At 40.2% G+C, this 13,517-nt stretch overlaps 1 pseudogene; it reads left to right on the forward strand.

Moving 5' to 3' along the window:
* Positions 1 to 11,217: 11,217 nt before the first annotated feature.
* Positions 11,218 to 13,517, forward strand: part of LOC100686450 — an 85,797-nt pseudogene continuing 83,497 nt past the window's right edge.

A 13,517-nucleotide genomic window follows, 5' to 3' on the forward strand; every position in this document is an offset into this window, starting at 1 on the left:
TGAATATGAAAAATTAGGTTTATGGAAAGGTCAATACCTGAAATTGTGACAGATAATTTCTCTATTGTTCTAGGATAACTACACTGACTTTGAAAGCAAATCATTACCTTAACACCTTATGAAGTTGTCACAGAGTATAATGAATCTTAGATTATTTCATCATTACATATAAACAAAAGCAAATGAGCAAAGCCACAGGAAAAAGCCCAAAGGACATTTTCTCATTAGATGAACATGTGAGGTCTTACTGGCCATGGGTTAACTACTTGGGATATTTCATATTTTGAAATTGTAGGACCATTCACATGGGAAACAAGATTTACCATCATTTTTGTTCTTTATCCTTTTGCCATTTCACATCATCATGGTGCTTGTGGAAGGGTGGTCCCCTGAATTTCTAACTGCACTTTTAATCATAAAAAACTAGTATTTCCCACCCACCCAACCAGACACACATCAAGAAGTTAGGAAAAGAAATGCATTTAAAACACCAAGTCCCTGTCTCACAAATTGTGGCATTTCATGGAAAACACTATGCCAGACAGCAAACTAGCATCATTCTTTTATGTGTAGGCTAAGAGGTCAGCAGGATTGCAGCATGGGAGAGAGTGCAAAGGTCTAGAGACCGAGGACATACAGAACTGACAGCTTGCTGCAATTTTGTTATGTAAGATCAGTTGCTCCGGAACGGATCTGTTAAATCTTGCACTTACTTCTTGTCTGTCACTGGGGTTGACCACTTGAACAGATGCAGATGACAAGAAGAAGGCAACTGTAACAAAACAGAGCCTTGCATCTCAGAGAAACATCTGTCACTGCCCCTTTCATTTAACCTCAGCACCGGGTCCTGTTATACCAGTCTTCCAAATACCTCCTTATCTCTGGGCCAGATGGACCCAGACAAGACCCAGTTCCATCAGACTTGGGGAAAATAGAAAGTAGGTACATGAATACCTAAGGCTGGGAATTCTTGAACAAAGTTACTTCTAAGAGTTTATTATTCTTAGAGCCCCTAACTTACTTAGAAGACAGATAGCAATGAAAGCATAGGAAATAAATTCTACCATCACTAAAAAAACAGCTGCTATTGGCAACTTTTTATATATAGTAATGGTACCTCATAGGTTTCTTTATTCGTGCCAACAGGTGATGAGAATGAATATATTGTCTTCCTTCACCAGACATGTATAGTAGGCCCTCATTATTTATATATTTTGTATTTGTGAAGGTTGAAGAACACGGAAATCTGTATTTTGAATAAGCTTTCCAGGTGACTCCTACTTTATAGCATTCTAGAATACTGTTTAGGCTCCAAAATAACGGTCAAATGGAAGATTGGCACAGGCTGTATTTCCTTCCCCCACCCCTCATTCCAAAGGCTTAGTTGGCCTGTGAACCTCTGAGGCAATAAAAGGACTACATGCTGGGAGGGGCTCTTCTTGGGAGTCACTATAGATGCCCTACTGGTTGCCTTTGGAAACATCTGGAAGTGTAAGTCTGAAGCAATATTTAGTTCCCCAACTGCTTCAGTTCTCTGACTTTGGCTCATGTCTCCAGCTTTTCTTCTTGAAGACAAGTAAGGAACAATCCCAGAACAGTCAGTCCATCCATCACCCCTTACACAGCCCTTCAAGATGTTCCCTCTAGCTTTTACCTCCTGCCTCCTCAATACCACTCTCCCCTCATGTTACTCCCTATGCATGGGTCACTTATGCATGGGAACACAAGAAGCCCACTCCTGCCACAGGGCCTTTGCACTTATACTTCCCTGGATCTTCACATGCTTGGTGATAGGTCTCACTCGATTTAGCTCTCTTCTCCTGTTACCACTTGAAAAGCCTTCGCTGGATGCTCTATCACTTGCCTATTATCCTGTTTTATTCTTTTTAAAAAATTTCTCTCAGTACCTATATTATATTATGTAATTATTTTTTTAATTGTCTCCACCATAACACCCCTCCTCAGAATGTTAACGTCATGCAGATAGAGCCTTTGTCTTGTTCATTCGCATATTTTCAGCCTACTATAAAACACTTGAGGGGCGCCTGGGTGGCACAGTCAGTCAAGTGTCCAACTCTTGGTTTCGGCTCAGGTCATGCTCTCATGGTCCCGAGATCCAGCTCTAAGTCAGGCTCCATGCTCAGCATGGAGTCTGATTGAGGTTCTCTCCCTTTTCCTCTGCACCTCCCCACTCATACTCTGTCTCTTTCTAAAATAAATAAATAAAATTTTAAAACAAAAACAAAAATACTTGGCACATATTCAGATTAACTGAATAAATATTTGTCTAAAGGGATCTTTAGAAATCTTTTGGCCCTATTCTCAATGCTATTCACCTAGTAAGGGGAATCCAAAATGTGATTAAACAATAGTCACTTTATATTGCACTAACACATGTTTGCATTCAGGACACATTATACTTAAAGTTAATTGTAAGACACTAACACACAACAAAGAGAGTGCAAAGTATATTGTGAATGCTTCCTAGGAAAACATTTATCCTGTAATAGGAGGGCCTGGGAGTGTGGATATTAATTCAATATATACATCTAGGGATTGGAGGTGCTTTGAGTAGTCATAGGGGATTTCAGAAGCAGGAACAGCATGAATAAAAGCGAGTTATATTTTTGGAAACTGGGAGTAAGTACCAGTGACTAGAGATAAGGGCACATGCAGGGAAGTGGAAAGAAATGGTGGAAAGATAGAGAAGTTATGAATAGCTTTTCCTACTACACAAAATACTCTATTTTCAATTTTATTTAAATCATAAGCTTTAAAATGATGAAATAACATAATTATGTCTGTATTTTAACAATACCAATGGTGGGAGTCATATGGATTGTAACAGTTCTGTTGGAATCAGTGAGGAGAATGAGTTAGGAAATATGGAAAAGCAGGGAGTGGTGGCAATGAGAGAGGGGAGATTGATATTTTCCTGAAATAGAATCAGTAGAATTTGGAAATAGTATGGGTGTGAACAGAATGCATATAAGTTACTCATTTGACAGTTCTGTCCTTTAGATGTGGGGTGGATGGAGAACTCTACTGAACAGGGCAGTGCTTTAGAATGATCACAGAAAGGGAAAACCATGGTCCCCAGTCCAGAGGAGTGTAAAGTAGGAATAAAAAAAAATTGTTAACATATCAAGGAATTTAGGATATTGCATCAGAATTTAGAATCATTCAGGCCCTGGGTAGGTTTCTCCAGAAGAGATCTACGATAAAAAGAATATACAGCAGAGATGTAAAAAAAAGATGTCAGAAGATTATTAACTTAAAAGCAATGAGAGACACTTAACAGCCAAAGGGAAAATGGATTTAAATTTCACAGTTATACCGACTGACAACATATACCTATACCATCTTCATTAAGATAATTAATGGCAGGAATACCTCCTTTAAGCTAGCCAGAAAGTCTCCTGTGGCTTTTCCCTAACTCAGGCAGATCTAACACTAGAACTGGGTATCCAACTCCAGGCACTTAAAAAAAAAATGAAAAAGGAATAGAGACTACTTGATAAGCAGCAAGGGGCCAAGTGGAAATACAGAGAGCAACTGTCCACCCTTAGCAAGTTCTTTTGCCCTCAGCCACATCTGGGGAAATTTTCCCTAAAGTGCATGAGACTAGTGAAGGATGTCGGCTTAACAGCACTTCCATGATGGGACTGAATAATGGCAGCTCCCTTCCCAACAATCATCTTCAGGAAACAGAGAGGCACGCAGCAATAGGCCTGGACTTCTAGGTATGGTGTGTAGCATGTCAACTGCAACAAAACTGCATTCTGTGATCTAAAAAGCTCCCCCTTCCAGCTTCAGAATATTGGAAATGTAAGGTTTTTCCTCAGGGTTTTATGCACCCTTAAGAATCACTCACAAAAGTAGGGGCTCAACTGATCGCTCTCATTTAGAAGGGTCAAGTTCAGTAAGATTTAGGCACCTTTTTTACTCAGCATTTTTTATGGCTAGGTTGTGCTCATCATTTCAAACGTATCTTACATCCACTGCAAATTTTAAACAAAAACAAACTCAATATCCAGAATGAAATATGTCCGGTATGGCTTTCCCTTTCCTTCTTTTGGTGAGATAATTGCATCAATTCTTTAGAGAATTCTCACGATGATTAGACTGGTCCCAAATTTTCTCACCTCCCCAATTGAGAACATCACAAATAAAACCCTGAAAATTCTGTTGAACTATTAAGTGTTGCTTGCATTTTTGGGTGATCAATATGAAACATGGAGTGAACTGGAGACTTCAACTACAATTTTCACACACTAATTTTTTTCAGAAAATGGTCTTATTCCTCTTACTTGACCTTTACAAAGAAAATGCATGGTCAGTTAATACCTACGTTCAGTGATTTCCAAGCCAGTCTTATTCATCTTTGGCTTCATAAAATATATGTACAAAATGCCATATGGAAATCAAGTAAGTATTCAGGAATTCCTCTTCTGTAATTAATGTGTTTCATAAATAAGTTTTTATGCTTTTTCTGCCCTGATGTATTAGCCATCTGTAGCTAGCTTCAGAAATTTTGAAAAATCTTCCACCTACATATATGTGGTGGAACACACACACACACACACACACACACACACACGTGAGCATGTCCATAGTTATATATTTTCATAATAACCTAGTGCATACTTAAGAGTCCACTTCACTACCATTGCTAGCATTATTCTAATTGAAAAGTTTGGATTGAAATTATATAGGAAGATTGTTCTGAAGAGCTTAGAGATCATGAGACTGGCTGTAAAACTATGGGTTGGGAAAATAAAGGGCTGAGTTAGGTCAGTAGGATGACAGGTCTAACTATTTGTCTAACTTGGGTCTGAGTATGTTGGTAAGTTTGGATCATTTTATAAATGATTCAAATGTTAGTAGTTTTGCATAGAATAGAATTTAGAATAATGAACATCATCTGCAGGGGATAAAATGGGATGAAGCCTGTATGCTACCTCAGGAAGCCTATTGTCCAATGATGGGCAACAGACTTCAATATATCAGACTGTAGTAAAATGTACTACATGGTGATTATCTCAAAATGAGGAATAAACACAGCACTATGTAAATATAATAATTCTGAGCAATGTAATTGGTAAGGGCTTTAGGGAGGAGATGGCATTGGAACAGACTCTGAAAGACAAGGGAATAAGAACTGAGGCTGATGGAATAGCACCACTGTCATATCCAGGTCAGAGATAATGAAGGGCTAAAGGAGGCCACAGGGAATTGAGAAAGAATCAAAAGTGTATTCAGGGAATGGTCTATAGTTGTACGAGGCTGGTGTATGGAGTACCTATGATTAGACTTTTCATCGCACTTAAGAGGAAATCAGAAGCCACTTTTGTGTGCCAGGAACGGCAAAGACAGGATCTAAAGCATGATTCCCGGTAATTCTATTTAACTTTATAATTCACAATTCTATAGGTCAATCCAAAAAGGCCTACTGATGATACTGAATAATTTCCTAGTCCCTAGTGATACTATGAGAGGGTATAGTTTCACATAATTGCAAGGCATCATTATGAACATTCATTTCCTTCAGATTTTTTAATTGAGTGGCTGATAATTGCTCTCTTCACACCGAGGTTCCAGGTGTAATCACTGGTGGTTGTTTTCATTCATCAATAATGCTCACTATATTATGCTGAATTGGTCCATGAACATCTTCTGAAACTCTTTATTAGGTTTCCCTTATTGCATTAGGAAGATCAGCACCAAGAACAGATCATGTGCCTGAAGAGCAATCATTAATTTTGTTCCTGTTGCTGAATCTCTCTAGTTCTTTGTAAACTCCCTGTGTTATCTGAGCTTTAGTCATAGTCTGACAATTCATTTATAGGACCAAAGTCCTTATCTGAAAGGCTCCATGCCCTTCCAATATGCTTTTTGAAGAATGATGAAATGGGTGGTCATCCCTTACTCATGTTGAAAAATCAGGTTCTGTTTAATAAATACATTTTAAAAAACACATGTCAGTGGGAGTGGCAGTAGAAAATGAAACTATTTCTCATCAAAACCATATAACCATTATGACATAGTGTTAAGGAAAAGAACAAATTCAGGGGACTGCCAGCAAGAAACTGACTCAGGGTAAAGATGAATTGAAGACTGGTTGTAAGACTCTTTGCTGAGACTCTTGAAATGATTAAGGTGTCTACTAGATCCTCTTACACGGACAAAGGAGTTCCTACAAAGATTAAGGTTTTGGTCTATAGATGCCCCAAACCATCAAACTATCTGTAATTGAGTCTCCAGAGAGAGAGGCATGTCTCGGAAAGAATTACGGATGTCATCTATTTTGGGGCCATGGTGTTTGGAACTTAGAGTGTTTTTGAAAAGAACCATATTGGGGAAAGCACGGCCAGCCTGAACTTATAGACTGAAATCCTCTGAGATATAAAAAGTTCTTGGGACCTGCCTTCCTCAGGCAAGAGTCTGCGTGTGAAAATCATTCACTTGTCTAATGGGAGTTGTTATTTATCCTATCCCTGTTCTGCATTTGTATGTTGGATGTGTACCAGGCAAATAACTTGTCATTTTATTAAGAGATCTCTGGATTCAGAAAAGCTGCATTTAGATCTGATGTAGATCACAAGGCTCTGGACTTTGAATTTGATGCTGGGATTACATGGGACTTCAAGAGGGTCTTGGGATGGGGATGGATGTGTTTTGCATATGGCGAGGATACAAATTAATGTAAAGACAGTTGACTGTAAAAAAGAGAGAGAGAGAGAGAAAGAAAAACAACTTTCCCTCCCCTCTCACTGCTTCATTGGTGCTAAGTGTGGCCATGTGATTTGCTTTGGCTAATGGTATATTAGTGGAAATTATATAAGCAAATGCTTGAATCATGCTTGTATGCCTCTGCTTCTGTCATGGTCATAAGAACATGCCCTGGGGAGCTCACTGGTGCCAGGAGAAGGGAGACATGCATCAGACATGTGCTCAGCTCCCTGGCACCTGGCACCTTCCAGTTATCACCTTAGTCAACTCTAGACCTATGTGAATGAGGGTGAAGCTCACTGCTGTCATGCCACTGAATTTGGGATATCTTTGTTATACATCAATAACTAACTGATCCAAGGCTGTATCCTAAGCACAGACTAAGCTCTGAAGCATCTGTCAGCCTTGTGAGCTATATTATTAGCTCTGTTTTGCAAGAAACTAAAGTTTAGAGAAGTTCTCTAATTGAGTATAGTTTCTAGCCAGGCCTGCCTAAGTCTTTCTTCTTTAATCCTATCAATACCTTTCAGTGTTCTAGAAAATTCAGGTTTGATCCTTTTCTTGAACTTTCCTTTACCCTGCTTTTGGATGGATATACTCAGTGGGTAGGACTAGAAGGCTTTCTCTCTTTTGTTTTCTGTTTTTGACCTGAGTAATAATGACACTAACAAGGGCCTGATTGTGAAGCTGGAAAAAGCTAATCTGCAGCTATGCAATTGCTCTAATTTATGTTGCTGTTTCTTCTTCCAGAGACGTATACTACTCTTTCCTTTCAGGTACACATTTTTTTGTTTGAATCCTTCTCAAATTAAAGAGAAAAAGATCTGAAATATGTGCTTGGTGAAAACAACTCACCAACACTGTATGATCTTGATCCTAGTTAATTGCATTTTAACCTTATCTCTAAATGAGGAATTTATTTATTTATTTATTCATTTTTAAAGATTTTTTATTTTAAGTAATCTTGATATCCAACATAGGGCTCAAACTCACAATCCCGAGACCAAGAGCCCCATGCTCTACCAACTGAGCCAGTCAGATGACCTGCTAAATGTGGAATTTAGGGCTTTGTTTGTTGTTGTTGTTGTTGTTGTTGTGTTAGGACTTTGTATTCTTTTAAATATACTTGAGACAAATCTAAGCAGGTTAAAAAAAATTGTTGGGGCTAGAGAGAACTTCTTCAGCCTGAAATACTATAGTAAATAAGTCTAGCTCTGAAGGGAAGGGAAGAAAGGAATAAGTGTGTAGTTTATAGGAAAGAAAAAACAAAATACAGATTTGAGCTCACTTTAAGTGCTGGACATATGTTCTGATGTAGCAGGTAGGCCACCTGGATAGAAACTGCCACACAGGCTTCATCTTCTTTTGGGTTCCTGGGCCCAATTTCAATGTATGTTTGAGACTTCTCACGTCAACCGAGCAATTTTTGGATACCATCAGGGTGTCTGAAAATTCAGTTCTGACACTATCTGACACCTGGGCAGAACATCATATTTTATAGGTTAATGGTTTAATCCAACAAGAATGCATTGTCCTTCGCACTTCAGATGCTAGTCACAAACCCAGGTTGTTGCTACCTGTACTTCTGACCAACTGGCTAGAAATCAGAGGTTCCCATGACTTCCTCCTTGGGTTCCATTAATTTACTAGAGCAGCTCACAGAACTCGCAGAAACATTTTACTTACCAGATAGATCACTTGTGTTTATTATAAAAGGACAGAACTCAGGAGCCAGATGAAAGAACTGTGTAGGGAAAGGCATGGGGAAAGGTTATAGAATGTCCATGCCCTCTCCAACATCTCCCTGCATTCACCAAATGAGAAGCTTTCTAAACCCCATCCTTCTGGGTTTTCATGGAGGCTCCATTACATAGACATAACTGGTTAAACCACTGACCATCGTAGATTGAAAATCAGTTTCCAACTCCTCTCTCATCCCTGGAGTCAGGGAGTGGGTCTGAAAATCACAGCTCTCTTTTTTAAAAAATTTTATTTATTTATTTGAGAGAGAGTGAGAGTGAGCCCAAGTGTGCATACACACAGTGGGTGTAAGGGCAGAGGGAGAGAGAGAAGCAGACCCCCCCCCACCACCAGTGATCAGAATGCCCTATGCCAGGCTTGGTCACAGGGCTCCACCCTGGACCCTGAGATTGTGACCTGAGCAGAAGGCACTTAACCAACTGAGCCACCCAAGTGCCCCAGAAATCCCAGCTCTTTAATCAAAAGGTTGGTTCTCAAGACAACCTGCCCCTGTCCTTAGGCGGCGTCCAAAAGTTACCTCCTTAACATAACAAGGTATTTTTATCACTCTCCATCACAGGAAATTTCAAGGGTTTTAGAAGCTGTGAGCCAGGAACCTTAGACTAAGACTAGATATAGATTTCTTATTATAAATCACAATATCACAATTTTCTCTGAAAAGTTGAACCTTGACTGATATAGATAGGGGTACTGTCCTGTAAGCCTTCCCACCAAGAGAAAATGATTTAAAGCAATTCTTGGGAAAAAGTCCTTTTAACTGCTTTAGAGCAAACTACGCCTTATATTGTATGTAGTCCACTTTCAGATTTCTTGCTTTTTCTTCATTAAGGAAATGGTGAAAATCCTTAGCCAAAGAAAAATTTCCCCAAACTTCATTGGAACAGAATTGTTTTGTGCAATGTAATTCATGACTCTCCTCTAGAATGTGGCATGGCTAATAAAATACTAAGCAATTCTTTCTCTTTTTTTTAAAGACTTTATTTATTCATGAGAGACAGAAAGAGAGGCAGAGACATAGGCAGAGGGAGAAGCAGGCTCCACGCAGGGAGCCCGACATGGGACTCCATCCCAGGACTCCAGGATCACGCCCTGAGCCAAAGGCAGGCGCCAAACTGCTGAGCCACCCAGGGATCCCCTTTCCTTTCTTTTCTTAAGAAAGAGAGAGAGAACACATGGACATGCATGGCAGGAGAGGGGCAGAGGGAGAGGGAATCCCAAACAGGCTCCACACCTACTTGGGGCTCAATATCATGACCCCAAGATCATGACCTGAGCCACTCGGGTGCCCCACTAAGCAATTTTCTGATAAATTCCATGAGAATTAATAAGGGTAAAATTAGTTCTTAGGAAAATTATCACCCATCCTTTCAAGAGTCTATGATACTATACTCTGCTGTTCTTTTTGTATTTGACTTAACAAATGCAAACAGGCCTCCTAACCGCAAAACTATAACCAAATGTTTGCTTATCAATAGCAAGATTATAACCAAACAGAAATTGGTAACTCAATTATCAATACTGGAAAAAATTTAAAAATATGTCTGGTCCAATATGTCCTCTCATTCTGCTGCTTTAGGCTACTTACCCTCCGTATCTAAGACGAGGGAGCTGAATGCAACTCTGGTGAGCCGCACATTATCACAGCGGACCCCATAATAATATTTGCAAAATGCCTGGCATGAAATATCTGCTCAATATTGACCTCCTTCCTTCCTTTTCCATTCCCTCTGTTCAGAACAACCATAACTGTCAAATGATTTTAGGGCAAGAAGATTTGCTCCCAAACACCAGGCTCTTATCCTCACCGTCTGCTCATGACTTTTCACAATTTCCACTTGAAGTATTGCCTTTATGTTTTTAACAGGAATCTGTTCTTTCAATATACTCCATTAATCACAGAATGATTTACTGTATCTGCGTGGCCGACCCTGAAGGTTGCCTTTATTGAAATTGAGTGCACTTGTTCCCATCCTCTGGGTGGGGACTGGCTCTGTGTGGGGATGAAACAGGTGTGGGGGTTTGTTCCAATCCCTTCAACTCAAAGAACAACTTCATGGCTGAGGTCAAGCTGAGAATAGATCCCTCCCCACTGGGCAGAGACCTGGCTGCCAGGACACTTTCTGTCGGGTATGATTAAAGCCTACCCCTGACAGCAGAGGCCCGGGGCTGTCCTTGGTCCACTTCGTGCCCCCCACGGTGTGCGCAGGCTAAATATCACACTTCGTCACTTCAGGGAATCCGAACCATGGGGACAGGTTATCTTTATTTCGTAGAGGGAAAAGCAGATTCTCAAAGGGATTAGTTCAGTTTTCCCAAGGACACGTGGCCAGTGAGTGGGGGACAGAGGTCCCCCCGCTGGCTGACTGTGGAGTCCCTGTGTCTCAGGGTGCATTTCGGGACCTGCCATGCTACCACGTTGTCTAGGGCCTGCTGTACAGAGCCCGGGCTGCAGACCAGCAGCACTGGCATCTCCATGAACCCCTGGCAATACAGACGCTCAGGTGCCACCTGGAATCAGAATCCTCATTTTACTAAGATTCCAAGGTGATCTGTATGCACAGGGACGTTTGGGAAGCACATCGATAGGGCATAATTTGCAGTTATGAAATAAAGTCCTACAGAGCGTGAAAGAACTTTCTAAAACATGTAGGATAGGTGAAGAAGGTCTGGGATCGGTCAGGTAGGCCATCTAGAAGACACCAGACAGAAGGGATGGAAGACAACATGCCACGAACAGCAGAGCGGGATTTCTCTGCACTAAGTGTCAGACTGGATGGGTTCATCGAGGACCGAGTAGGACAAAGGAAAAACGACCTCCAGAGACACTGGATAAACGGAAGACACGTTTCAGAACACTTAGGATGAGGAAAAACCTGGTAAAACTTCCAGAGAGAAGAAACAGCTTTACTAGGGAATGAGAAGCAGGGGTATATGTCACAAGAAGAAATGGAATCATCAAAAACGTCTGAGGGAAAAGATACTTGAAGCCAGCGTTTCGTACCCAGTGAATCCTTTATTCAAAGACAAGAACAAAAGAAACTTATTTTCAAACACAGTCGATTCAGTTAGATTCTTCGTGGCAGACCCCAGGCTGTCTCTCGAGGGTAAGCAGAAAAGGGCTCCTTCTCAGCCGCAGGCCACCCGGCCAGGAAGGAGGCAGCCAGAGGGGGGCTCAGACTCACAGTGTGGGGGGAGCTGTGGAGAGGATCCTGGAGACACCCCTCAGTGTCATCCCTCACCCCGCCCACGCTGTCCTTGGCAGCTGGCTCCCACTCTGCTGTTAGGTCTCTCCTTCAGCCCTGGGGCCTAGGAGGCCAATGAAGTGCTCCATTCTGTGCAACCAGCTCGCAGGAGGACCGGGTGGCTGCCAGTGGGTGAATCAAATGTCAGCTGGCCTTACAGGGTGAGAGACGATCTGTTCTAGCTGTTCTTGGACGCCAAAAAGAGCTGTTCTGTAGCATACCCGGCTCTCAAGGAGCTGGGGAAAGCCCGCTGAATGCCAGTTTACTACAGGGTCGGGACTGTGCCACTTATCTATCAGTAGGCACAAGAGCAATCATTTTCTTAGCATGAAGGATAAGATTTTCTGAAGAACATTGCCTTAGATGAAAAAAAGTAGGAAACAGATATATGTATATAACACTCAGTGCTTAGAATATGAATCAAAATTCATAGCCTCTGGATTTTGGTACTAACCTAAGAGGGATACTGGAAAATATCCAATAGACTCCTTAGCCTCTTTATTTCAGATTACCTTTTAAGCCTTAAGGATTTAATTCTTTGTAAATTGTATTTTCAATTTTTATAGATTTTTTTAAAAAATGAAAATGTTACTTAAGGAATATATGAATAAAATACGTTCAGATACAAATACTCAAGCAATAACTTAATTTTAAAGGAAAAAGGAAAAATCAATCATAACCCACTATTCAATAAATCTATTCCTAGGTTTACTTTATGATCTTTCCTGATGATCATATATAGGTAGAGAGAAAGGAAGAGAAATTTAAAAATGTATTTGTGGATGCATTTTTCTATATTTACAAAATGAGATCACACTACACACATTGCATTTATAGCATATACATGCATATATCTTTTTTCATCTCACTATATCATGACATCATTCCATGTTAATATATACATGTAAATCATATTCCATCATATGAATGTATAAGGATGTATTTAAGGATGTATTGGTGGGTATTTGAAATATTTCTCACTTGGGGCTATTGTAAACAATAAGATTATTATGAATTGAATTATATGTCACTCCCACTCCTACACACACAGATTCATATGTTAAAGACTTAACCCCCAATGTGACTATTTTGAAGGAGAGAGCTCTAAGGATATAACAGGTCATGAGGGTAGGGGTCTAATCCTGTAGGACTGCTGTCCTTAAGAGGAGGAAGTACAGAGATTTGTCCATTTCCATGTGTGCATAGAGGAAAGGACAATGCGAAGACACAGACAAAGTGAGCATCTCAAGCAAAGGAGAACAACCTAAGAAACCACCAAATGGCCATCATCCTGACAAAAATTTCTGGTCTTCAGAACTGTGAGAAATCAATTTCTGTTGTTTAACCATCCAGCCAGTGGTATTTTGTTTTAGTGGCCCTAGTGAACTAGGACCAGAGCCATCCTCATGGGTGTGAGGTAGTATCTCATTGTGGTCTTCATGTGCACTTACTTGCCTTTTTCTAATAATTAGGAATGTTAAGTAAGCCTCTAAGGCACAAATTTTTAAGGCTTCTGATTTATACTGCCAATTGTTCTTCACAAATGTTTTACCAACTAAAACTCTTACCAAATGGTGGCTTATTTGCTCTCTCCAAAATCCACAGGTTATATTTATCATATAACTTTGAAAAAAAATGCTGATCACATATAAGGAGAATGTTGCTGCAAGCCCCTCTTATTGCAGTATAAGGTCCTACATTTCTTCAGTATTATACATGGATTTAGCACGCTTGGCACTAAAAAGATATACTTATTGAATTGAAAGTTACATTTTTAAAAGA

The sequence above is a fragment of the Canis lupus genome, chromosome 14 (assembly GCF_011100685.1).
Source record: "Canis lupus familiaris isolate Mischka breed German Shepherd chromosome 14, alternate assembly UU_Cfam_GSD_1.0, whole genome shotgun sequence".
NCBI lineage: Eukaryota > Metazoa > Chordata > Mammalia > Carnivora > Canidae > Canis > Canis lupus.